This window comes from Miniopterus natalensis, chromosome 12 (genome assembly GCF_054644295.1).
Source record: "Miniopterus natalensis isolate mMinNat1 chromosome 12, mMinNat1.hap1, whole genome shotgun sequence".
NCBI lineage: Eukaryota > Metazoa > Chordata > Mammalia > Chiroptera > Miniopteridae > Miniopterus > Miniopterus natalensis.
The window spans coordinates 38,684,871-38,709,055 of record NC_142092.1 but is presented as its reverse complement, the minus strand read 5'-3'; positions in this window follow the sequence as shown (position 1 = coordinate 38,709,055).

Here is a 24,185-nt window from a genome sequence, read left to right as displayed (position 1 = left end):
CAGGGTTAAATCAGATGATGGTTCTAAGATAGGACAACCTCGGCACTATTGATACTTTGGGTCAGATAATTCTTTGTTGTAGAACATTGAGCAGCATCTCTGCACAGAAAATCTAAAATAAAGTTTCTTTAAAGGGGAAAGATGAGTTTGGGTGGGTAGTAGTGTTTTGTTGAGTTTAGCTGAGTGTGATTAGATTAAATACAGGTTTCCAGAGCTTAGACTCCATTCTGCATCCCCAAGAACTCAGGAGCGTTCATGACCTGATTAACAAATGAACTGGGGATGAGCTACAGGGAAGCAAATCAGGGAGGCCAAAGTAGAAAAATCTTCATGGGAGATTCTAGATAGTGGCCATTTGTGGACCAAAAAATTACGAACAAACAGTTTTCAACTTCCTACAAAGCCTAACACTAACACCAGATGTTTCTAAAGGTTGAGTGAATGAGTACTGAACCATTGCTCACAGGAGAAATACAGGGTTAGCTTCATGTGAGCCTCTGGTCACATTCTTGTGAACCAATCAATACATAGCCTTGTTTTATGTGTGTTTCTACTCAAGGACATCTTATTTAACTATATTGTTGATTCGTTACCATTATGTATATTACATATAAAATATATATTCTTATATATTACATATAGGCCAATAGCCCTTAACTCATGATGAAGCTAATCTGACACACACAGTTTCTCTGTAAGGCACACTCGCTCATAAGAACACTAGATAGCACTTTAGCACTACACTTGGGGGCCCTTTAAAACACTTATTCATCAATGAAAAGCACAAAAATGCAAAAACTATGGCCCTTAATAGATGGCAAAAAGGACACATGTTTACAATATGAGAGCTGAAATGGGAAGGCAGAGCTTAGCTTCGTTTCATTTCAGCTGAGAACACACTTTGGGTGACAGTTTTTTTGCCTCTCTGTTTATGTCTGCAGCGACCACCAAAGTGCAGTGGGCATTCATTTGGGGGTTACAAATGAATTTTATTGAGTAGGCAGATTTACGAATACAAAATCTGCAAAAAAAACCACAACAGAATTGACTGTAATTGATTCAACATTTCTGCACAGCTAAAGGCTTAATGCGTAGGGCTGAGGGTGGAGGGGGAGTTCAAAGGGTTAAGGTGAGCATTAACCTGATACAGGAGAGACATGATCTTCCCAATTTCTGTGTAGGTTAATATTTCCCCTGAATGCATTTAAATGTGTTGAATAATGTCCAAACTGTTCCCATATTGCAGAAACTTTCAAAGCCTTTAATATACTAAAGTGCACTGTGAATTTCTACAAAATATAGTATTTCCTACATTTGACCATTAGGCCCTTTGGGAAATGCTCTGAGGTGTATCTGACAAAATCACCTGGAATTTAATCCTAGTGCTCAGAAATTTTCTACTGGAATAGAAGAGTAATTTGCATTGTAAAGGATTGTCATTCAAACAGTCAAAGGCCCACTCTCTGGAATGCTGCTCAGGGTTGGTGGGTGGCTTAAGCCTATTTCCAGATCTTCAGCACATCGTAGTCCTCTATTCCATGTTCTGTTCCATGAAGTTAAATCTGCATGGCCTGTGGACTTTCCTGGAAGGAAGGCTGCTCACAGAAAATTGGCATTCTTCTAGCTTTTCTCAGTTGTGCATTTCCAATATTTATTTATTTATTATTTATTTATTTATTTATTTATTTATTTATTTATTTATTTATTTATTTATTAATTATTTGATTTTAGAGAGACAGTGAGAGGGACACCCCTCCCCCACACACACACACACGCCCGCACTGTTGTGAGAGAAGCATCAATTGGTTGCCTCCCATAGGTGCCCCGACTGGAGATCAAACCCTCAACCTGGATATGTGCCCTGATCCGGAATCGAACCTGCCACCTTTCAGTGTATGGCATGGTGCTCCAACAAACTGAGGCACACCAGGCAAGGCTGTCTGTTTCCAATTTTAATAAGCAATTAAAACAATGTATATCAAGAGGCAGAACCAATGCACCTCCACTTAAATCTTTGCTAGGAGAGAAAAGATTGCAAGCATGGTGGTTGAAGACTGACAATTAAGCCTCAGATCTATAGGCACCACCTTGGAACTAAACTGTCAATAATAGGGAGGAATTTAGCCCTTGGAAATGAAAGGCATTTTCATTCATTTGCAGTTTATTCCTCGGCGGACATTGTAAGAGAGATTTGTACCGTATAGTTTAGGACTTTGCTTAAAGCTTTCATGTGTTTCTTAGAAGTATCATGAGCAATTTCTTTCTGAAATAGTTTTCTCTATCTTGATTGAATGCTTTGAAGCAAGCTCTGGACATTAACTTCTTTGTTTTTCTCTATGTTGGAACCAGGGAAATGGGACCACTGGTGCAGGGTTTGAAGCATGTGCAAAGGCCCTAAGGATCTGAAGGGAACTAACCTGAGCAGAGCTCAGGCTGGGAAGCTGGGAGCAAGGTTCCAAGGCCACAGGCCTGGGCTCTTACCTAGTCTCTCTATTTCCTGTCTGAGAGATCGTGGCCAAGTTACCAAATCTCTTTGTGCCTTGTTTCCTCACTAGAAACATTGGGATTTAAATAGTACCTACTGCTATTAATAGGTATTTGAGTTCAGTGGCTTAGTCTAATAGTATTTCTTTTTCTAGGGTAACAAAAAGTTGAGTAGGCAGTCCAGGGCTGAAGCAATGTCTCCAAGAGACTATTAACATTCCAGACCTTTTTCTTAGTTTTGTGTCACTCTTCTTAGTTTGTGGAACAAATACATGACTTTTATTCCCATGGTCTCAAGATGGATTTTGCATCTACAGATATTCACAGTCCAGGCAGAATGAGGAGTGAAGGGGAAGAGGTAAAGCATAAAAGTGTTCTCTTGGACTGTTCTACCTATTGCTGCAATGCCAGCACATCTCAAAACTTCTCTCTCTATCTCATGGTACAGACTTGCATCACATGACCACACAAGGGGGACTGGGAATTTTACTAACCTAGTGCCACATTACCATCCTCAAGCAAAATCATGGTGGTATTTATGTGGAAGAAAGGGGGAAATGGATGTTGAATAAGCAAATAGCAGTATTACCAGACATCTGTAATGATGCGTGGATCAAATGAGTTAATACTTGTAAAGAGTAAAGAAGCACAAAAGAATGGAGGAAGTAGCCAATGTTTTTATAACAGACTTGGAATGAAGCCAAGACTTCATTGGATGCATTTGATGAAAGAATAGACTTAACTACCCGCCTGTCTTCACCTCCTACCTTGACTCCCTGACCCTCTACCAAGTGGAAAACTGCTTTTTAAATGTGTTCTTGTCTCCTGATTTTCAAATACCAGCAGATTATTTTATAAAATGGTGACTTTTGGCCCAAGACTCTTTTGGACAATGATAACTCCTTGTCTCTGTCTGGAGTGCTCTTTCAATCTGTGGAATGTGTCACCAGGAAAAAAACACAGCAGATGAAAACGAAATGGCCCTGATGTAGCCAAACACCTGGACAAGCAAACTGGCATTTCTCAACCTCCAAGCAGGATTTGACTGCCAAATCTGAGCTGAAACTTGCAAAACACTGCCTAGGCAAACATTTTATTTAGATACTTCAGTGACTGTTTAGGTATAAGGCACAAGCATCTCAGAAACTGGCACCAAATATATTGCATTCTTAAAATAGCAAACGCTCTGGTGTTTGCTAGTGTCTGTGATTTCCTCTGGAGTAGCATTCCTCTTTTGGATGTCTTAAAGAAATTTTCTACTCATCTCAGCTGCTAGATGCTTTCTTTCCCTCTTTCCTTCCCCTTCTCTTCACCAAAAATTAATGAGTGCCTACTACAAACTCAACAATAGCATCCAAGCTGGGAAACAAGACTTAGTATGTCACGAATAATTGTCTCATTCCCCAAATACCTATCTGTATGCTTCCTGTATGGCTCTTCACTTTGTGAAGTGGCTGGGGTGCAATGGTGTGCGAAACAGAGAAACAGGATATGGTCTGAATCCCAAGTTCTACATGGAAGAGAGATGAATCAACATGCAGGACTGCAGTACACTTAGATAAGTGACATGAATGAACAGAATGCCAAGGTCAACTGCATACTGGCTGGATTTGTTTAAGCTGAGAGCACTTGGCTCTGCTATCTCCCTTTGGAAGAAGGTGATGTTTAATTGGAATGATGCTTAAAAGTAACAGGGAAATTGAAAAATCCTTTCCTGCACTTAGGTTTGTTGGATAGAGCACAACAAAAATTGTATATTTAGGGTTATATGCTTTCTTGGCTGTGATGCTTTGAAGCTCTGGAGGTGTGAGCTATAATAATTTGCCTTCAAGCTAATCACAAAAATTTTGGCTTTCCTATCAAGTTTTGCCCTAAGAAAAACACAACTTTTAGTGGAAGAAAGAAAAAAAAAAAAAGATATGACATGCATGCTATTATTGGATGCCCGAGGGATGTTCCAATTTTGTCTTGTCTTACAAAAAATAAATGAGATTTCAAAAGCATTCATCAGGGTGTAGTGGAACAGCGATTGGAGAAATGATGGGATGTTTTTCGAGAAAGAAGTCTGTAATTCGGGAGAATCATAGAATCATAGAATCTCCAGGCTGGAAGGGGCTTTAAAGTACCTGGCACGCAATGTGTAATGGGGTATGTAGAAATGATAAAAAAAGTCAACTGGGATTAAAGAACCCAGCATCCTGCACCTTTCTAAATGTTTCCTTTTCACCTCGGAGGGCTTCGATGTGAATACCAATGAAGCCAAATGAGATATCTCGTATACTGTTGAATGTATTATTCCAAATACCATGTTCTGGTGATGGGAAAGGAAGACATTCTAAATAAGCCAGACCCAGAATTTCAAACTTTAGCATGAATTTAAGAACAGTCTTTAAAGTCATCTTTTAGTATGTGAACTATAACAAAGTATGTAAACAAAAAGCTTGTTTTGTGTTCACATAAAAGTTTGTTAGTAGGAACCATGCACCATGTAACATTAAAAGATACATATTATATAATGAATAATATAAAATACTATAGTGTAAATGAGTGTCAGGAAATACACTATGCTGCTGTGGTTTAGCTAGAATTACTATGACAACCACAACTTTTTACATTTCTTAATTTTTTTTCCAGTTTGAATTTGCAACTTAAATGTCACATTATCATAGGTTTTGGCTTTCTCTTTTCTATGCAGTTCAAAAAGAAAAGTCACACGCCAGTGCTCCTGTTAAATCCCCCTTTAATTATGTGTACCCTTGAACACGCCACACTTGTTCAGGGATCAAAAGTCTGGGTGGGTACCATGGCAAGAAAAAAAAATGAGAGAGAGAAAAGACTCCAATAAAGTCTTAAAATAGAATTTGCAAAAGATTTATAACATGTATAATTTTCAATCAATGTACAAAATTCCCCCATTACTGAGTTCTTTCTTCCAAGTAATTCACTGATAGAAAAACAACATGAGGAAAAGGGGACATAATTTCACCCCTAGGATGTGAAATCTATCCATATATGAAACCCACAGAAATCTTATTTTCTGATTATTTGGAAAACATAAAGAGAGGAGAATCTCTTTATAATGTTGTTGCTTGGCTTAACTATATCCTACATTAGCTTCATGGAGCGATAATTTTTCCAAGGCCTGATTCACTCTCTGTTTTTCTTTGAATCTATAGAATTGAGCTGTGCTTTCTTGGGGCTCAACTGTGTCACATAAACATATACAAACTATGCCTGCTTGTACCTTTTATCTCTTTATCAGGGTTCGTCATCATTTCTGGTTCTTCCATGACTAATTTGCATATTAATGAATAATACTTTAGTATTATAAAATATATTTAATGGAACGATAGATGTATTCCTTGATGTTAGGAGTCAAACAACCTTATAGGGGAATTGAATAACTATATACATTTACATTCATTCATTTATTCATTAATTTAACATGTTTATTGGGCACCTACTCTATGCCAGGTGTTTCTCTGTCTCTCTGTCTCTGCCTCTCTCTCTGTCCCACACACGTGTACACACACACACACACACACACACACACACACACACACACACACACACACACACTAGAGATACTGCATGTTCAAAGGTAGGAGGAGCTGGGGAAGCAAAGGTCTGCAAAGGGACAGTTGGAATATTAGAGACCGAGTTGCTAACTAGTTCACCTAGATTCTGGCCGGAGTGGACAAGTTGCAGCTGGCCGGGAAGTCCAAGAAGCTGAGCACATCCTGTTGCTGAAGGGAGACTGAGAAGGGGGAACACCTTCGCCTCTGTATCAAGCCCCTGGGGCTGGGCTGGCCTGCCATTCAGCAGCACGGCCAACATGACAGGAAATGACTGGCTGTGGAGCGGAGAGAGGAGAGTTGGGCTTCTCTGCGTCCTTCCACGACAGTGTCTGACTGTGAAAAAGACTTTCCAAGAGGAATGACGGCTGCTTCATTTTGTCTCCCAAATCTCATGCAAGTTTCTCCTTCGGCCAACTCTCATCAGCTACCAAGATGAAAAGAGATCCTTGTTCCTCACTTTAAAAAGGTGACTGTAGCCTAGTTCAGCACCATAGTCGATACAGAAATAGTTGCTGCTCCCAGAACGCGTAAGGGCTTACAGCACGTATAATGCAGGTACAAGGGGAAGAAGGGAAGAAGTGGGTCTAAGGGGCAGATCAGAGCTGTGGAGAACGCAGGGGGAAAGATTGCTGGAGTGACTCATGCGCCTGTACTTCAGGAAAGGAAATAATAGAAGAGTGGAAATATAATAATTCATTTAAAACCTATACTGAGTCAAACATTAAGGTCTCATGAATTCAAAGATTGTATTCCTATTTTTCATTAAGAGCACTGAGGATAGGGAGGTAAGGTGACTTACCAAAGGTCATATAGCTACTAAACACCAGGACCAGAATTTTAACTCAGCTTTTCTGAATCAAAGTCCTATGTACCGTTGGGGAGCACATGACCTTGCAGAGGAGATATAACCTACAAGAAATAACCAAATAAGACTCAGTGGGAGCTCAGAGGAGGAAGAGGCAAGAAAAGGCTTCACAAGGCACAGTGGGGTAGCATTTGAGAGCAGGGTTATTAGAATCAGACTCCTTCGGCTCCAATCCCACGGTGCCACTTAACTAGCTATCTCTCCTTGGACAACTTATTCACCCTTCTTTGCCTCAGCTACCACAGTTCTAAAATGGGGATGATAGTACTAGTACCTTTCCCTGGAGTAATAATAAGTGTTGGCTGAGCTAATATTTGTAAAGTGCTAAAGTAGCACCTAACATACTAATAGCAAGAACTAAAAATAATAAGAAATTAAGGCTTTAATAGTATCCATGTAGAATAAAGAAATAGAAACAAAGGAAAACATTAAGAGAATCAAGGATTGCAAGGAGCAGACTATATAGAAACCTAGGAACAGAGCTAAAGATAGAAACAGAGCATGTGGCCTGTGGGTAGCTATGGCAAATAAGTTAAACTGCAAAGTGTGTGTGGGTAGGAGAGGGGTAGGGGGTGCAGGGGGAGATGGGGGGACATTTCCAGCTACATATGAAGTGATCATGAAGGAAGTTAGAGAAGTTGAGCTAATCAGGACCCAAGTTAGGGAGTCATGATAGGGGAACGCATGAAAACTTGGTGGTACAACACATAATGGTTGAAGAACTTGGTGGTACAACCCATAATGGTTGAAGAACAGCAGGACTAAGCCCGGAGATTTTCCGGTAGGCTTCTGGCACAGCCTTTGATGGAGACACTGGGCAGTAGAAGAAAGCTAAGAGACCATGGAAAGGACATACACCTGTGAGGCCCTTAAAACATTTTATTACAGATGCTCTCAAGAGTGAGATGGGGGATAGAGGAAGGAGAGAAGCCAGAAGTGGAGACATTATCATCCGGCCTACGGGCGATAGAAGAGGCCGAGGGAAGCAGCCCCAGGGAAGAAGGCTGGAGGTCTTGAAGCTCACAGGGAGTGGATTTCCTGCGGTGATCCATGATGAGCGATGAGAAAGATAACTTTCTCTGAACCCAGAAGGATTCCAGTACAAATCAAAGTAACTTTAAAAACCTCTTGTAGTTAGAAATAAAAAATTTTAAGTAAATCACAGTGGAAAACAAAATTCTTAAAATTGAATGATAATGAAAATGCCATTTATAAACATTTTAAGGGATATTACTACAGTGGAACTTGGAAAGAAATTTATAGTCTTAGATGCTTATATCAGGAAACAAGAAAGGCTGAGAATTAATGAGCCAAGTATTCAACTTAGGAAGTAACAACAACAAAACTAAGGCGAGAAAACATAGACTAAAGAAGATAATAAATTTCAGAGCATAAATTAATGAAGTAGAGAAGACAGGATAGAGATCAACCAAGTTAATAGACCTTGAAAAGTACAAGCTTGACTAACATCTAGCAAGAGTCATCAAGGGAAAGGGGAACAGAACTTTTGAAAATAATATTTAAAAATAAAAACTACATAGAAAACAAATTTTAAAGATAAAAAAATAATATTATGAACAATTTTATAGAAACAAAGTTGTTTAAACATTTTGGCAAAATGGTCCAATTCTGGGAAAATATACCTTTCATATAGGATCAGAAAGAAATATAAAATGTTAATGCTACTCTAGTCATTAAAAGAACAGACCGAACATTTTAGTCTTTTTAAAAAGTTGTAATAGCAAGTTCTAACAAATACTGTAAGGTCAAATGATTATAAACATACACAAATGTTTCTAGAGAACAGTGAACAAGGAAAATTCTTTTTTCATGAGGTTGACATAAATTTGATATGATACCCAGACACAAGTACAATACAAAAGATAAAAATTACAAGTCAATCACACCCATAAATGTAGATGAAATAAAAATACTAGCAAATAAAACCCAGAAATATATAAAAATGGCAACAAATGATGACTGAGCTGGTTTTATGTCAGGAATGTATGATTAGTTCAATGTTAGAAAAATTATGTAATTCACCATATTAACAGATTAAAGGAGAAAAACTGTCTGAGCTGGAAAACTGGAAACAGAGGAGAATTTTCTAAATTGAAAAAGAATAACTATAAATATTTTACAGCAAAGATCATGGTTAATGATAAGTTAAAAGAATTATCCTTAAAATCAGGAACAAAGGAGAGATGCTCACTATCATCATTGTTAGTCAATATGAGTGCAATAGGAGAGAAAAAATAAAATGCATAAGATTTGGAAAAGAAAAAGTGAATCTATGATTAAATCCAGATGGAATAATTATTTACCTGGAAAACTAAAACACTGATTAGTAAAATCGATAAAGGAGTTTAGCAAAGTTAATAGACAACAGATTAATTTGTAAAAATATCAATGACATTTCTAACTTTTAAGAGATTAAAAATGGATTAAAGAAAGTAAAATGTTGAAAAAGAACCAAAAAATGCAAAATACTTAGAAGGGAACTTAATAGAAATATTTATAAAAAAATAAAAAATTAAATTAAAAACTCTACTACATTTTATTTTTAAAATATATTAATTGAGAGGAATATCATATTACTGCACAGGAAGACTCAATTATCCCAAATTCCATATAGGAAGTCAATGTAATTCCAAGCATAACCTAAAGCCTGATAAAAAACGTATTCTGGAGATAACTGGAAAGAGGACATGAAGACAGCAATTGCAACCAATTCTTTTGCGGTGTTTTCCTATAAAGCAGAACAGAGATACGGATCACAGCTAAGGGGGACTATGAATCAAAGGAAGCTTTCACGTTTATTTTCTAATGTGAGAGTTATTATAGTTAATTTGTATACTGATGAGAATGTCCAGAGAGCAGGGGAAATTGATGAGGCAGGAGATGTGAGAAATCATTGCTGTCGGGGATTGGAATCCACTGCACATTCAAACATAAAAAGAGAAGCAGAGTTGGGGAGAGATGCAGATGGGCTGGGAGGTGTGTTGGTGGAAGCGTTTAGAAATTCCATGTTCGGTATTTTATTTTCTCAGTGCAACAGGAACCAAATCTTCAGCAGATAACAAACAGTAAGAGGGTAAGAGAGAACTTGAGAGAAGATGTAACAGTTGTCTGGGAGAGTGAGAGTTAACCAGCTAGAGAAGCGTAGTAGACTGCCAAAGGTAAAATTCTCTGGAGCTTGGTGGACAGAAATTAAAGCGAGACAGGCCAGCATGGTTGTGTGTTTCTCGCCAGCCACATTTAGTCACCTGAGTGCTGGTGGGAATAGGCTGAAAACTGAATTTAATCAGCTCTGGTATTTTATCAGCTTAGTAACTTGGAGAGAGAGAGGCAACAGAACCAGAGATATACACCCAGGTGAATTTGTGCGATTGTTAGAATGTGTATCGGGGAGATGAAATGTGAAGAGAGAGAATGGCGGTTGGTTGCCGGGATATTTGATATCAAATTTTTGGAAGAGGTGTGGTTTTTGGTAATGATATGTTCTAGAGTTTGAAAGTAGGTGCCTGAGGAGAAACTACTTAGAAGAATAGGGGCCAAAGAACTGAGAGCATTGGCTATTGGAATGACCATCAACGTCTATGCTGTCCAAAATGGTAGCCACCAACACACATGGCTATTTAAATTAAAAGTAAAGTGGAATTTTAGTTTTTCAGTTGCACTAGTCACATTTGAAGTGCTCAATAGCGCGTGTCTAGCAGTTACCACATTAGTGCAGAGATAGAACATTCCCTCTGCTGAAGAAGTCTATTGGATTGTTCTACGTGGATGTGGATATTGATACAGATATCATCACTAATTATGACAAGACTCATTTTGGAGAGAGTGACAGTGAGCCAGGTGATAAAATCTTCAAAGAATGAATACTAAAGAGGATATCTACCTTAAATTCAATGGCCCTTACAGGTGTTGGAGAGAAAATAGCGACTCTGGGAGTGATGACAGGGAGCAGTGTCCTCAGGAGAGACTCAGGTCTCAGAACAAAGAGGTGAAAAAAAATCCTTCAGGAAAGAGCTGAATATATAGGGATTGGTAGTAGAAGGTTTTGAGGAGGTGAGAAGAATAGGAGATTGGATGAGTAGGTGTAAGGAATTTACAGGCCTGTATGAAATTAGTGTCCAGATAAATAAAGATGAGCTTAAAATCTTGAGCTTCTTTTTTTTAATCCTCACCTGAGGATATTAGACATTTAAAAATATTTAGACATTTTAAAATATAAATATTGTCTGGACCTTTAATATTATAACTTCACAATTTTTGGAGTCCTTGGTTTTGCTTCATCTTAACTGATTAAATATATTTTTTCCAAGATGGCTATGTGGGTAGTATATTTTAGGGGCTTTCTAATATCTGAGGATGTCATTCTTTGAATAAGAATGGCATTGTTTTTATTATATAGTTTTTGGGCCATAGCATTTCTCCTAGAACTTCAGGTATTATTCCATTATTTTCTGGAATGTAATGTTACAGAAAAGAAATTTGTGGTAAATTGATTATTTCCTTGTTAGAACTGTCTTCTTTCACTTGGCTGAATACCAGTGAGGTATTTTTTTTCTATCCTTGTACCTCAAATTTTTTTTCCTGTCTTTATCTAGAAATAGGTCTTTTAATTAGATTTGCCTGGAGTGAGCTTGTTCAATATATAGCTCTTCTCTCAACACAGGAAAGATATCTTTCTGCTATTGCATTTATTATTCTAGGCCCTAGCTCTTAATTTTCTGTGTATAAGATGTTTCATATCTTTTCTTCTTATTTTCATTTTTTCACAGAAAAGTATTAAGGTTTTGCTTTTCCACATCAGATCTGATTTTTACTGAGTCAATTGTATATTTTTATTCTGATACTATGTTAAAGTTATTATCTAATATTTAACATAGAATAGCATATTTGATTGTTAAATACACTGTTGAGCATGATAAAATAAATATTCACAATTTAACATCCATCTTAAGAGCTGAATTCTATTGATCCTTTTGAAGGTGTTCTTATCACCAATCTTATCCATACTCCCCAACAGAGGTTATCATCATCTTGAACTTTGTGTTTGCCATCCCCCTGACTTTTTTAACTTTTAATTTTACAAAGGTTTTAAATATTTTTCAATCGGTTTTAGAAAGAGAGGAACATCAACCAGCCGCCTCCTGCGTGCCCCCTACCAGGAATCAAGCCACAGCCCCAACATTGCCCTGACTGGGAATCAAACTGGTGACCTCTTGGTGCAAGGGTCAACCAATTGAGCCACACCAGAAAAATTGTGAGGATAGTACAGAGTTCCCACATAGCCCCTTGCTATTTTACTTAACATGCTGCAATTTGGGTTATCTTGCACACGTATAATCTTTGGGGCAATGGCTAGGTGCCTCTTCTGAAGCCAGAAGAGGAAGGGGTCCCAATTTTAGCTTGTAGTTAGGGTTTCACACGTTTGAGATGATCAGAGCCTCAAAACAGGTAGGTGAGGTGAATATTTAGAGGAGTGTTGGCTCCCTTCAAATTCTTTGAGAAAAATGTATTAATAAACCAATCAGTTGATAGAAAGATGGACAGATGAATCGAAAGATAAAATAGAGGTTTAGTCTGAACACAGGGAGTTGTGTCAATTAAGGCAAGTCACTCACTATCGAGAACTGTGCTGTCCAATATGGTAGCCATTAGCCACATCTGGCTATTGACCACTTGGAATGTGGCCAGTCCAAATGAGATGTTCTGTATTAAGACATAGTATAAAAAATTGAATAATGTACTTTTATGCTGATTACATGTTGAAATAGCTTTTTGAATTAAATAAAATATTAAAGTAAATTCCACCTGTTTTTACTTTTAAAAATATAGCTACTAGAAAATTTTAAGTTATATTATGACTAGGATTTGTGATTTTCATTCTCTTTCTAGCAGTGATCTAGACCAGTGATTTCCAACTGGTGTGCTGCAAGAATTTTTAAAACATGCAATACCTGACTATTTAGTCAGAGACACTGACCTTTCTCCCCTTAGATTTTCAAATTTAAAAAAATGACAACAGCCAACATAACAATAGCTGCCTGGTGTGAATAAATAAAAATTATATGTATTCTTTTTGTCGGATCAGCAAAAAATATATATTTTGGTATGCTGCAGAATTTAGTACTTAGTTTGTGTGCCATATGAGAAAAGTTGAAAATTGCTGATCTAGACCATGACACACCTGATAAGCAGGTAAAGGCATGCGAGCAATAGCACTTACTTTTCTTGCACATGCAGAACTTGGACTGGGCCCAATTGGGTTTGGCCTCATGATAGGACTGGAGTGAGTAGAGTTGGTAGTAAGCTATTATAACTGAACTATCATTGTAATTGAACTATATTATAACTCAACTATGATTTCTGAGTTTTCAAGTCTATGTAAAATCTAATTGGTTTGCACAATGAATTCAAATCTAAAGCTGGTAATTGCATAATCTCTTAACAGACCCCATGTGTGGTGTGTTGTAAGCAGCTTTTTTGGGAGAAGGTGGTGTGACAGAGTGGGCAGGAGTAGTCATTGTAGGCATTGTAGAATCCTGAATTCTACCAGGGAGTCTATTACTTACAGACTGGGTGGCCTCAGCCCAATAACAATTTCTCTGGGCCTGTTTTCACAGCTATAAAGTGGGCTTATATTTACCTAGTAAGATAGTGTTAGATTTGAAATCATATGAAGTGTATAGTGCATAATGATACTCAAAATGTGGCAGTTACTATTCTTGGGTTCTTCAGAGTATGAAGAAAACACAATGAACATTTTATAGACCTTGATGAGAAAAATTCTAAAGGATTTTCTTTGTAGATTCTTGGGATACTTTAGACCTATCTTATAAACCTTTGGTTTCTGTAGCAAATAATGAGGATAAGTTCACACACACACACAAGGCCATGCCAGAGGATGTCTCCTTTTTCTCATTGTGTACATTTGGCTTCAAGGAATTAATGCCTGGATCACAAGGAATTACTCTGCATTTAAAACACTCAGCAGTGGCAATCTGCTCCTAGTCCCAGATGTTGGCAGGCTACCCCATCAATCACTCTCACAGTCACCCACCAGCGTGTCATAGTGGTCTCAAAGATCTGTTTTGGCAGGCCTGCTGCAGGGTACACGTAATCAGCAGAGACACCACACTTAACCGTGATTGATGCCAGTCTTTTGACAATTTCTCCTGCCAGACCCCTCCATCATTCCATGGAAATGTTTTCTTGAGTGCTAAATAATTTCTCTGAATTATCACAGTCACTTTCTCAACTGACTTGAAAAGATGTCTTTTTGTCACAGCTGCATTTTTATCTTATATGTCCTTTTTTTTTAATCTCTGATGATTCTTTCCGTGTTCTTATCATTTTCTTCATTTATCACAAGCAGGAAAAATTTTTTGGAGGGATGTTATAATCACCATAGTTGGGCAGATGTCTGATATCTATTTTGAATTCATTTGGCTGGCAGCATGACCTTGAAAATATAATTATGACTATGCCTTTGTTTATTACAACTATGCCTTTGTTATCACTACGTCTCTTCATAGACATTATTTGTCAGGATCTGAGGTACCAGACAGATTCAAATAAGTGCCCCTTAGAATCTGGCATTTGATGTTGGCCATTGAAGCCTGCCAATCTGCACTTGTGTGAGATGGCCTCCCTCCCCCCTTCCCTCTTCTAACCCCATCCCTAGCCCACCCCACCAAGCCCCAGCTCCTAACCTACTGTCATGGCATCATAAGTAGATGACAAATTCAGATGGGCCCAGAACCTCCTCTGTTACAAGAAGACACCTGCAACTGAAAGCTAGAGATATGCCAAATGAAACACTTGGCCCTCTTTACTGAATAATCAACAGTACTTTTATTTTTGTTTCAAGTCAAAATGAAGATTTTGATGGCATAATAATCATGAGATTAAGCATGAGCAGCAGGGATGTGAGAGGAAACCCGCTGGTTCAGGCCACCTCCACCCCAGGAAGTGACTCACATTTCACCCCAGCTGCCCTTCTATGCTGTTCTGGGCCATCCGGAGAACATCAGCGACACCTTGGGGCTCAGTTCCTGGTGTCCATGTGAGTGAGGCCCTGGAATTGAGGAGCGGGAGTCGTCCACTGCCCTTGGTGGAGAGGGACATCCAAGGGGAGATCTTGGTCTTAAGGCTCCGAGTTGAAACAGGGAACTCAATGCTGTGACTGTGGTACTGTGGTTGCCTTCCATTGGGTCTTGAGTCCATTGAGAGAGAGCTCATGAAGATGCGCAGGGGTCCAGGGCACCCTTGCTGGTCAGCGGCTGCCCTTTGTAGAAATAGAGGTTCAAGTTAGAGATCTCAGATTTGGGGTCTGGCAGCGGTCCAAGGTTGAGAAGGGTACAGTGGCAGCTCAGGGTGCTGCCTGCTGAATGTGGTGTTAGGGGCAGGGCACCGGGTTGGGGTCATATCGTGTGTGGGTGTCAGGGGGATTCTGCCTACCTGATTAGAACCGGGTTGCAATGCTGCTCAGGGCCCCTGCCAGTAGGGTGAGGGTCCAGGGAGCTCAGACTGGTAGAACCCCAGTGCCCTCAGCCTGAGATCCACACCAGGACGATTAGCCTGGCCAGCCTGGGACACCCTCACCGTGGGGTTTGGTTCCTGGAGGTCCCTGGTGCGCAGGCTGGAGGGACTGCGGAGGGGCAGAGGGTGGGAGCTGGAGTCGGGGAGAGACTTGGAACTAGACAAGTGCGCTTTGGGTGCGAAGGCACAAAACGACACACAGGACTCTGTGATAACCCATCCCATGAGCAGGAGCAGCTGTTGGGAGGCTAACATCTCTCTGCTCAGTGCAGACTCAGGCCTCCCACCCCCACTTTTATAGCCACGCACACACACATACACACATCACAAAGCCTCCTCAGACATCACCTCACATCCCCGCCCATGCACAAGCAGCTCTTATAGGGCCCTCCTGACATACAGCCCTGAAGCCCTCCCCCACCCCTCCTGAGGGACCGGTGCCCATGCCTGGCCTTGCCCTTTGCAGCGCCTGAATCCCTCTCCCAACGTGGAGACTTCATTTCACAGGAGGAGTGTGTGGAGGGGGGTGTGGGGGGAGTGAGGGATTGAGCAGTACTTTTATTTGATGATATCCAAATTCAAATTGCCATTGAAAAGGAGGAAGAGCCATGCTCAAATTAATAGGACATATTCTAGAGACTAAAAGGCCATAGGTGGTTAACTTCAGTGTCCACTCAAGATCAGCCATGCGCCTCTCCAACACTCTTTCCCTTGAAATGGCAAATACCCTAAGAGATTATTTTTTCCAAATGCCCAGTTAGTGACCTTTTTTCCTCTTGTAAACCCTGCTTCAAATCCCAGTCAATAAAATAATTAATACTAATATAAATTCTTGGGAAAACATGGACTTGCCCATTTAAATACTTTAAGGAATAAAGAAATTACCCAGGAGGGTACCATGTAATCTTGTTATTCTCTTCTGATATACTTATCCTGTTTCTTTGCATTCTTATAATCTTTCTGTTGAAAATGAACATGTTAGGTAATATATTGCAGCAACTTTTTAAAATATGTATATTTTTTTATTGATTTCAGAGAGAGGAAGGGAGAGGGAGAGAGAGAGACAGAAACATCAATAATGAGAGAGTCATTGATTGGCTGCCTCCTGCACACCCCCTGCTGGGGATGGAGCCCAAAACCCAGGCATGTGCCCGGACCTGCAATCGAACCTCAATCTCCTGGATGCAAAGAAACAGGAGCCACACCACTGAGCCACACCAGCCAGGCTATTGTAGTAACTTTTGATATTAATTTTCTTCCCCACTCTCTAGGGCTTGTCTTTCTTATTTGCTTCATTATTTCAGTGACTTGGCTGGACTATTTCAGGGAAGTCCATTTCCCCACAGTGTGAAAGCTCAGATATTTCTCCTGAGAGAGCACAACTTTGGGTGTGTGTACAGTCAACTTGGGGTGATAATTATTCTAGGGCTTTCATTTTAGGGCTTTCAAAAGCTGTCTCTTCCCCTGATCTTTCTGCTAAATTGTCTTGTCTGCCTGGTTTGGTATGACATCCAGCTATTAGATTTCACTAATTGCCAGCTGATGGCCTGATTGTTTTTGACAATGTGCATGGCATAAACTGCTCAATGGTCTGATCCATTTAAATTCTAGGCCCATTGCAGGCACATATTTTAATACCAGCCTTTGACATTTACTCTGATTCCAGGAGGGCTTAGCTATATTTTTCCTTGGTTCTCTGATAGTCCTATGGTTTAAGAATGTTGCTCTTGTAGAGCTAGCAGCCTCCACTAAATTGTATGCCACCAAAATCTCCATTGTTTTTGAGGGTGCTCTTGGGCTTGGACTTCCCTATGCTCTGTTTCAAATAAAGTCAGTTCCTTTGAGGAAAGTTTCAGAGCTCCCTGTCCTTATGAATTGCTTCTCCCCTTGCACAAAATTCTGAGGTGGGGGCACAAACACAACGTGGTGAGGTGAAGTAAAGGAATGGATTCCTTGGCCTGAGTCTCACTTTCCTTCTCCTGGGCTGCATTAATTGATATTTGCTTCTTACCTATGCTTCAGGCCATTTTATTTTTATTTGTGATCCTTTAACCTGTTTCATAATCCCTTTCCTTTCCCCTCTAAGCAGAAGAGAAATGCAGCCATAGTTGAACAGTAGGCTGGGATATGAAATGAAAGCTTGAAATGTGAAAGAGGGAAAAAAATCTATCTTGTCAGCCCATCAGCAAAACCGATTAAAAGTGGCCAGATAGTGACAGGTAGAAAACTGGGAGGGTAAATGAAAGACATAAAACATCAGGTCCAGTGACAGAAGTAAACTAATCTTTTGTGAACACCTACTTCGTGCCAGCACTTTTCCTACATTGTCTCTCAAAACTCTACCAACAAGGAGCTATTAGTATTCCTATTTTACAGATGAGAAAACTGATACTTATGTCTGGAAATTCCTGCCTGAAATTCCTGCAGTGAACGATGTCAGATTCTGCTTTTGAAACCTTGTCTGTCTGACTCCCAATCCTATGTTCTTTCCATGATGTACTGCCTGCATGAGAACCAATAGTCACTCAGTCTTATAGAATCAATTCCTCCCTCCCCCCTTCCTCCCTCTACCTAGATGTCATATAATACAATATATTTAATATTTAATGTTTTACTTACTCAAAACCATGGATAAATATTGAATCAGTCTAGCTTTGTGCTCCTATAGCAAGTTTTCATGTGTGAGTACTTAAAAAACAGAGATGTAAAACTGCCTCTTTTTACTGATCTGTGTTGGTTTATTAAATGAAAAGTAAAACATATTATAAGAATTACTCAAATCATTAAATACCTTTAGTACTTTTAATATTTTTAAATATTGCCTTTAAGTTAAAAGGGGCTATTCTTCCAAACAACTAAAAAATTTGTTTGACAGAGTTGGGAAAAGAACCAGATCAAAGCAGAGCCGTGCAGAATTTCCCGACTGAGTGCAAGCCTGCCTCTGACGGTCTTCTAACTGCTGCCTTCCTAGGTGTTCATCTTTGCCGATTCTAGTGATTAGCCAAAGTGTTATTTTTGGAAGATACAGGAGCCTGAGACTTTATCTAAATAGAAAACTTTGCCCAGAGTGGGAGTTGTTACCACTGTTTGATTTAAAGTTTCACTCAAAAGCATTTAGAATTGGTTTAACTTTTAACTGAAAAAGGAGCAAGAGTGTGATGCTATTGATTAAACTGTACAAATGGAAATGATAGATTTGTGCCCTTTTTCTAATACTAATCATGTCAATGTCAGTGTAGCGCTGTGTAAATTTCCAAACAGTTACATACATTTATTTTTGCATTGGATTTGGTCAATATCCCTGTGGAGTACACAGTGTGGGGAATGCAATCAGAATTTTACAAAAGGAAGACTTGAGGCTGGGGGATATTAAGCAGCTTTCCAGAAGTCTCAGAGTTCAGGAAGAATTAGTGAGGACTAGAGTTGTCTCTTTGACTCCTTGTCTAGTGTTGACTCTACTGCTCTAGTATCTCATGAGATAAATAAATGTGCTGCAGATTAACATCCCTCTTGGGGATTCTATAGCAATAGAGAAAAGTGGGACCTGAGACTCAGATTTCTTAAAAAGTGTCAGGGGATTCTCTGGTCAGAAATTTTAGAAAACTGTGTCTGTTTGGTAAATATCCCAGCTGAGAGAAATATATTGCAGAATAGTTTTCTTTGGAAATTCAGGCTTATATTAATTACAGTAAAAATGTAATGTTCTTAGAGATAGTTTAAACAGTTGGATCAAAAGATGAATGACTTGAGCTCATGGTTCCAGGGAAAATAACAGAATATGATGCATTCATTAAAATGTTGTTTATGAATAGTGTTTTTAAAAAACAATTAGTGTGACCACAACTGCAATAAATGGAGAAACAAATCTAGAGAAGAATATTGTTTGAGTGAATGAATTAATAATCTTATTTGCAATGCTTATACATATAATTAAAAATACCCTGTTACTTTTCATTAAAAAACTACCAAGCAAGAGGGAAAAAGTTAGAATGAATGATATAGCTAGAGAACTCTACTCTCCTAGAACTATCTTTCAGAACTCAAGTTTCCACAGTCAACACCTCTTGACATGATTCTACTGTTGACTGCTTGGATGTTTATTTGATAATGATGAAAGCAAAGGAGTCATGAGTTGTGAACTCATGGCCTTCTGCAATTCATTTATTCATTCATCCAACAAATATTTGCTCAGCTATGACCACACAGTAGGCACTGTGCTAGAAGCTTATTTTACAAGGTGATGCAAACTCAGGCACTTCGCTCCCAGGGTTATAATCTAATAAGGATTATAGACAAGTAAAGTGGTAAATGGAAGTAAAGGGGCTATGAAAACATAGAAAGGGAATCCACTCAAATCTGGGGCGCCAGATTTCAAGCACCATCTACGCTGAGAACCAAAGAGGAGCTGGCCAGGTGGAGAATGAGGGGAGGATGTGTGAGGTAGAGGAGATCTTTATGCAACATCCTGTAAGTGAAACTGCCTGAATTGCTCATGGAACTGAAAGAACTTCAGTCTAGTCGAATGGCAGGTTGTCAGAGAGAGAGTGGAGTGAAGTGAGATTTAAAAGCACTGCCAGATCTTAAGAATTCTGGACATCAAAGGATTGTAAGCAGTAGAGAGAGATGATCAGGTTTGTGTATGAGACATGCCACACTGGCTACTATATGAAGAAGAAATGAAGGAGAAAAATGTCTATATTTTCATTATGAAGCTTTTTTCATAGTTCAGGTAAGATATGGACTCATTCAGTAGCAGTGGGAAGGGAGAGAAGTGGGTGAATTCAATAGAAACAACAGGACTTGGTGAGTGATTATACACAGGAGTACAGGGTGCGGGTAGGAGGCTCCAAAAATAATGTTGAAGTTTCTGGCTTGAGAAATGGAGTCAATGATTGTTTCATTTTCAATTCCTTGAGTAGGAAGCATAGAACACAAGCATGCTTTAGGAGGCTAATAGTGATTTTGAGGGGCTGGTGGCTCCTGGTCTCTGCCTAGGTTTTCTCCTGGCCATGGGAGGGGCAGGCTACATTACTCCCAGTGTGGTTTACTTTGTGTGGCTTTCTCACACCTCAGTGGAAGAATGGCCAGGCACATTTCATATGTTCTCTTGGAGGATTCCCAACGGGACTGTGAACTTCAGTTGTCCACAGTAGGAACTCCCACATCAACAATGGAGGCTAGTAAATGGTTCACAAAGAACTCTGAAAAAACTGCCCTAATTTATAGTATTTGCCAATTTCCCCTATGGCTGATTTCAAGCTCTCAATGTCATATCACTAAACACAAAGGGGTGAGGAAGAGATGTGCAGAAACCTGCCCTTGGATTTCCATCATCTGGCTACAATAGAAATAAATGACCCCAAAAGCATAGATATTAGTAAAATAATTACAAGGGAGTACTTTTTAAGACATAATTTATTTAATCAAAGTTTTATATTGTTTAAATTTTAACAATGGCTGTATTCAACAACTGGTTTGCAAAGGTTCTGGAAATTTAATGATTGGCTTTCATTGTCCACATGGCATAGCTTCCACGCATGGCCATGACATTCACCTACCCTTTGCTGCCTTTCCTTTCTTCCTGGTCTCACTTCCCATTTTCTCACCCTGCTTCCTGACTTTACCTTTCAGATAAACCACTTGCACCGAAATCTTGGCTTCAGGGTCTACTCTGGGGTAAACCCAAACTCAATAGAAACCAGAATATCCTTAGCACATAGAATTTTAGATTTCTCTCTATGAAAATTACCTGGGAGGCAGCTATTCTATGGTGTTAATAAGAAATGATAATAGCTAATATTTAGAGAGTGAGTAGCTTTATGCTAAGCACCGAGCCAAACTTCTTAGATAGATTTGGTCCCCAGACAAACCATATGAGGTAAGAGCTATCATTACCCCTGTTTTACAGATGAGAAAACTGAGATTTAGAGTCACAAAGCCATGTGTCCAAAGCCATGAAGTTAACAAGTGGCAGAACAGATCTATATCCAGACAAGTTTACTGCAGATCTGTGTCTCAGGCACAGGGGTAAGAGTAGCATCTACTTAAGAAATTCAAGGAGTCTGATTGGAACCTGGGATTGGATCAAAGGCAAACCCACAGGCTTGACAGTTGGGTGACTGAGTTTGCCAAGTCTGCAGAGAGGAAAGGTGCAGCAGCCTGGGTTTGGCTGTCCTGGCCTGCTGTGTTGAAAGCAACACTCTTCCCGGGGAGTCTGTGTTTAATGTATAATTAAATAATCCAAATGTAAATGGAAACGCCTCAGTGCCCTCCTCCTTTTTCCAGGTTGGGATATAAAAAGCGTCTACAAACATGCTCCTGCCAGAACTGTCTTTCTGGTATCCCCTCTAAAAAGACACAGGAAAAACAATAACAGCCCATGGTCTCTTTTGGAGCCTGCATCTCTGGTTTGTCAGTTGGAAAGGACAGAAATATTCCATGTGTAGTTGAGGGAGGGAAGAAAGGAGGGAGGAAGATTTAGTCTTTTGCTGCTCAGGTTATGTATTAATGAGAGACTGAAGCTCAGAAAGGAGCTCAGAACTCTGTACATCAGAGGTGTCCACTTCTGCTCAGCGCTGAAATAAACTGAACTGTGGCCACAGGGGAGGAGTGTGACAGGCTGCTTTGAAGGAGCTCGTCCCGAAGAGGGACCATTGCACTTCCTCCTATACCACTCCTGGTTCTTGGGTTATTGCCATTATAATTAATATTAATTATAATGCTAAGGCACTTTAAATGCCAATTTCAGTTTGTGACTTAAATAAAAGCAAAATGATAAAAACACACACATTAAAGCAGGCAGACGAATTTTTAATTTGATAACAGAGCAAGCTTTCCCTTTATTGAGGCTCCAGATTTCTGCTGCAATTGTCATTTCAGCAGGAAACAAGCAAACAAATAAATAAAAACCTAGGATGTTCCCTTTTCTCCTTGGAAATCTTTATACTACGAGGTAGAGAGCAACATTTTAGATACGGTTGAGGGACTAGGTCACACAATGAATCCTTTAGGGGGCCTTTTTTGTGAATTCAGTATCAAAACCTAAGCAGACAGCAATATTATGATCGGAATACAAAAGAGTGTATGCCAGCTAGAGGTCCAGCATGGCTTTCTGAATGTGTGAATGACCTGCTTGCAGCTGCTGCTTCTCAGAGGCCTTCTGAATATTAACTCTTGAAGCCACGAGTTTCCCAGAGAAATAAGTGATCTTTGCATATTTGAGAAGAAAATGCTAATAATTGATCTAAACTGAATTGAATTAAATATTAAGTCTAACTGGTTACAAATAGAGTAAATAACTACATTGCAAATGTTTTTCAAAAGTTAATGTATAATTTCACAACTTTTTCTGTAGTGGACTCAAATAACCTTTAAAAAATATGATAATCACAGTCCTTCTTTTCCTGAAGACACCTGCACTCCCTAGAAGAAAATGGTTTCATTTCCCTATTTCTGTCTAATAAATAAAGTACTTTATGAAAAAAGGGTGGAAAATTATGTGCCTAGATATATGGGGAAATAAATTTTTAAATTTACTCAAATATACTTTGTTGTTTCTTTATCATTTTCTCTGTTCAAACATTTTTAGTTAAGGAATAGACTGTATCATGTTCAGCCAGGGCTGGGAATTGTGGGTGTGAGTGAGGAGCCCAAGGTGCCAAATTTTAAAGAGACATCCACTCTCAGCATCATTCAGGTGCTTGATCCAACCACAGGGCCCCACCTCACTACAAAAAAACACACACAAATGTGTTACCAAGAAGCCAAGTAAAAGAGAGTTTCCAGGAGGAGTGATCAGATGTCAAGTGCTGCTCGTGGTCAAATTTGATGAGGACTGAAAGTTCATTAGTAGATTAAACAATGTGGAGACCATCAGTGCATTTTGCTAAGTGTAGTTTGAGTGGAGTCAGGTGAGAGGTGAAAGCCTGGTGGAGGTGGGATTAAGAAAATAGTGAGCCCTAGCCCATGTGGCTCAGGTGGTTGGACTTCATTTCATGCACCAAAACATTGCTGGTTTAATTCCCAGTCAGGGCACATACCCAGGTTGAGGGTTCAATCCCCATACAGGAGGCAACCTACCAATGTTTCTCTCTCTCATCCATGTTTCTCTCCCTCTAAAATCAATTTTAAAAATAGTGAAAGAATAGGAAACAGCAAAAATAGGTAAAAAATTTAAAGACATTTTGATGTAGCGAAAACCTAGAGTAATAGTACAATGGCTTTTTAGCAGAAACAGTGTCAAAAAAGTATTTAAAAATAAGATCTGAGAGATGAAAAATGACAAAAATAATAGCGGTTTCTCTACTGGCTCTTTTTAATGTGATTACTCTGCTGTGCACTCTGCTATTAACATCCTATTTGATTGGGAATATCTTTATATACACACCAAGTAGTTTAATGCTTTTCATGAAGTAAAGTAAACTAAAATTTGGGATTATTTTAATAATAAAAGAACCTGGTAGATGATAAAATGCAAGTTCAAAAGTTAAAAAGCAGTCCCCTAGGCTGGGGAAGTTGGGTGAATATAGGTCAACAATTCAAAGAATTCTAAAGAAAATGGAGGAGATAAAGTTATCAGCCAATAAAACAATAATTGTATGTTAATCAAAAGTAATAAATTGCCCTGTTAGAAATTTGTCACCGCAGGGACTACGCCATAATGCGCCCTAATTCAGTTATGGCTCCAGTATCTAGGAAATATATTG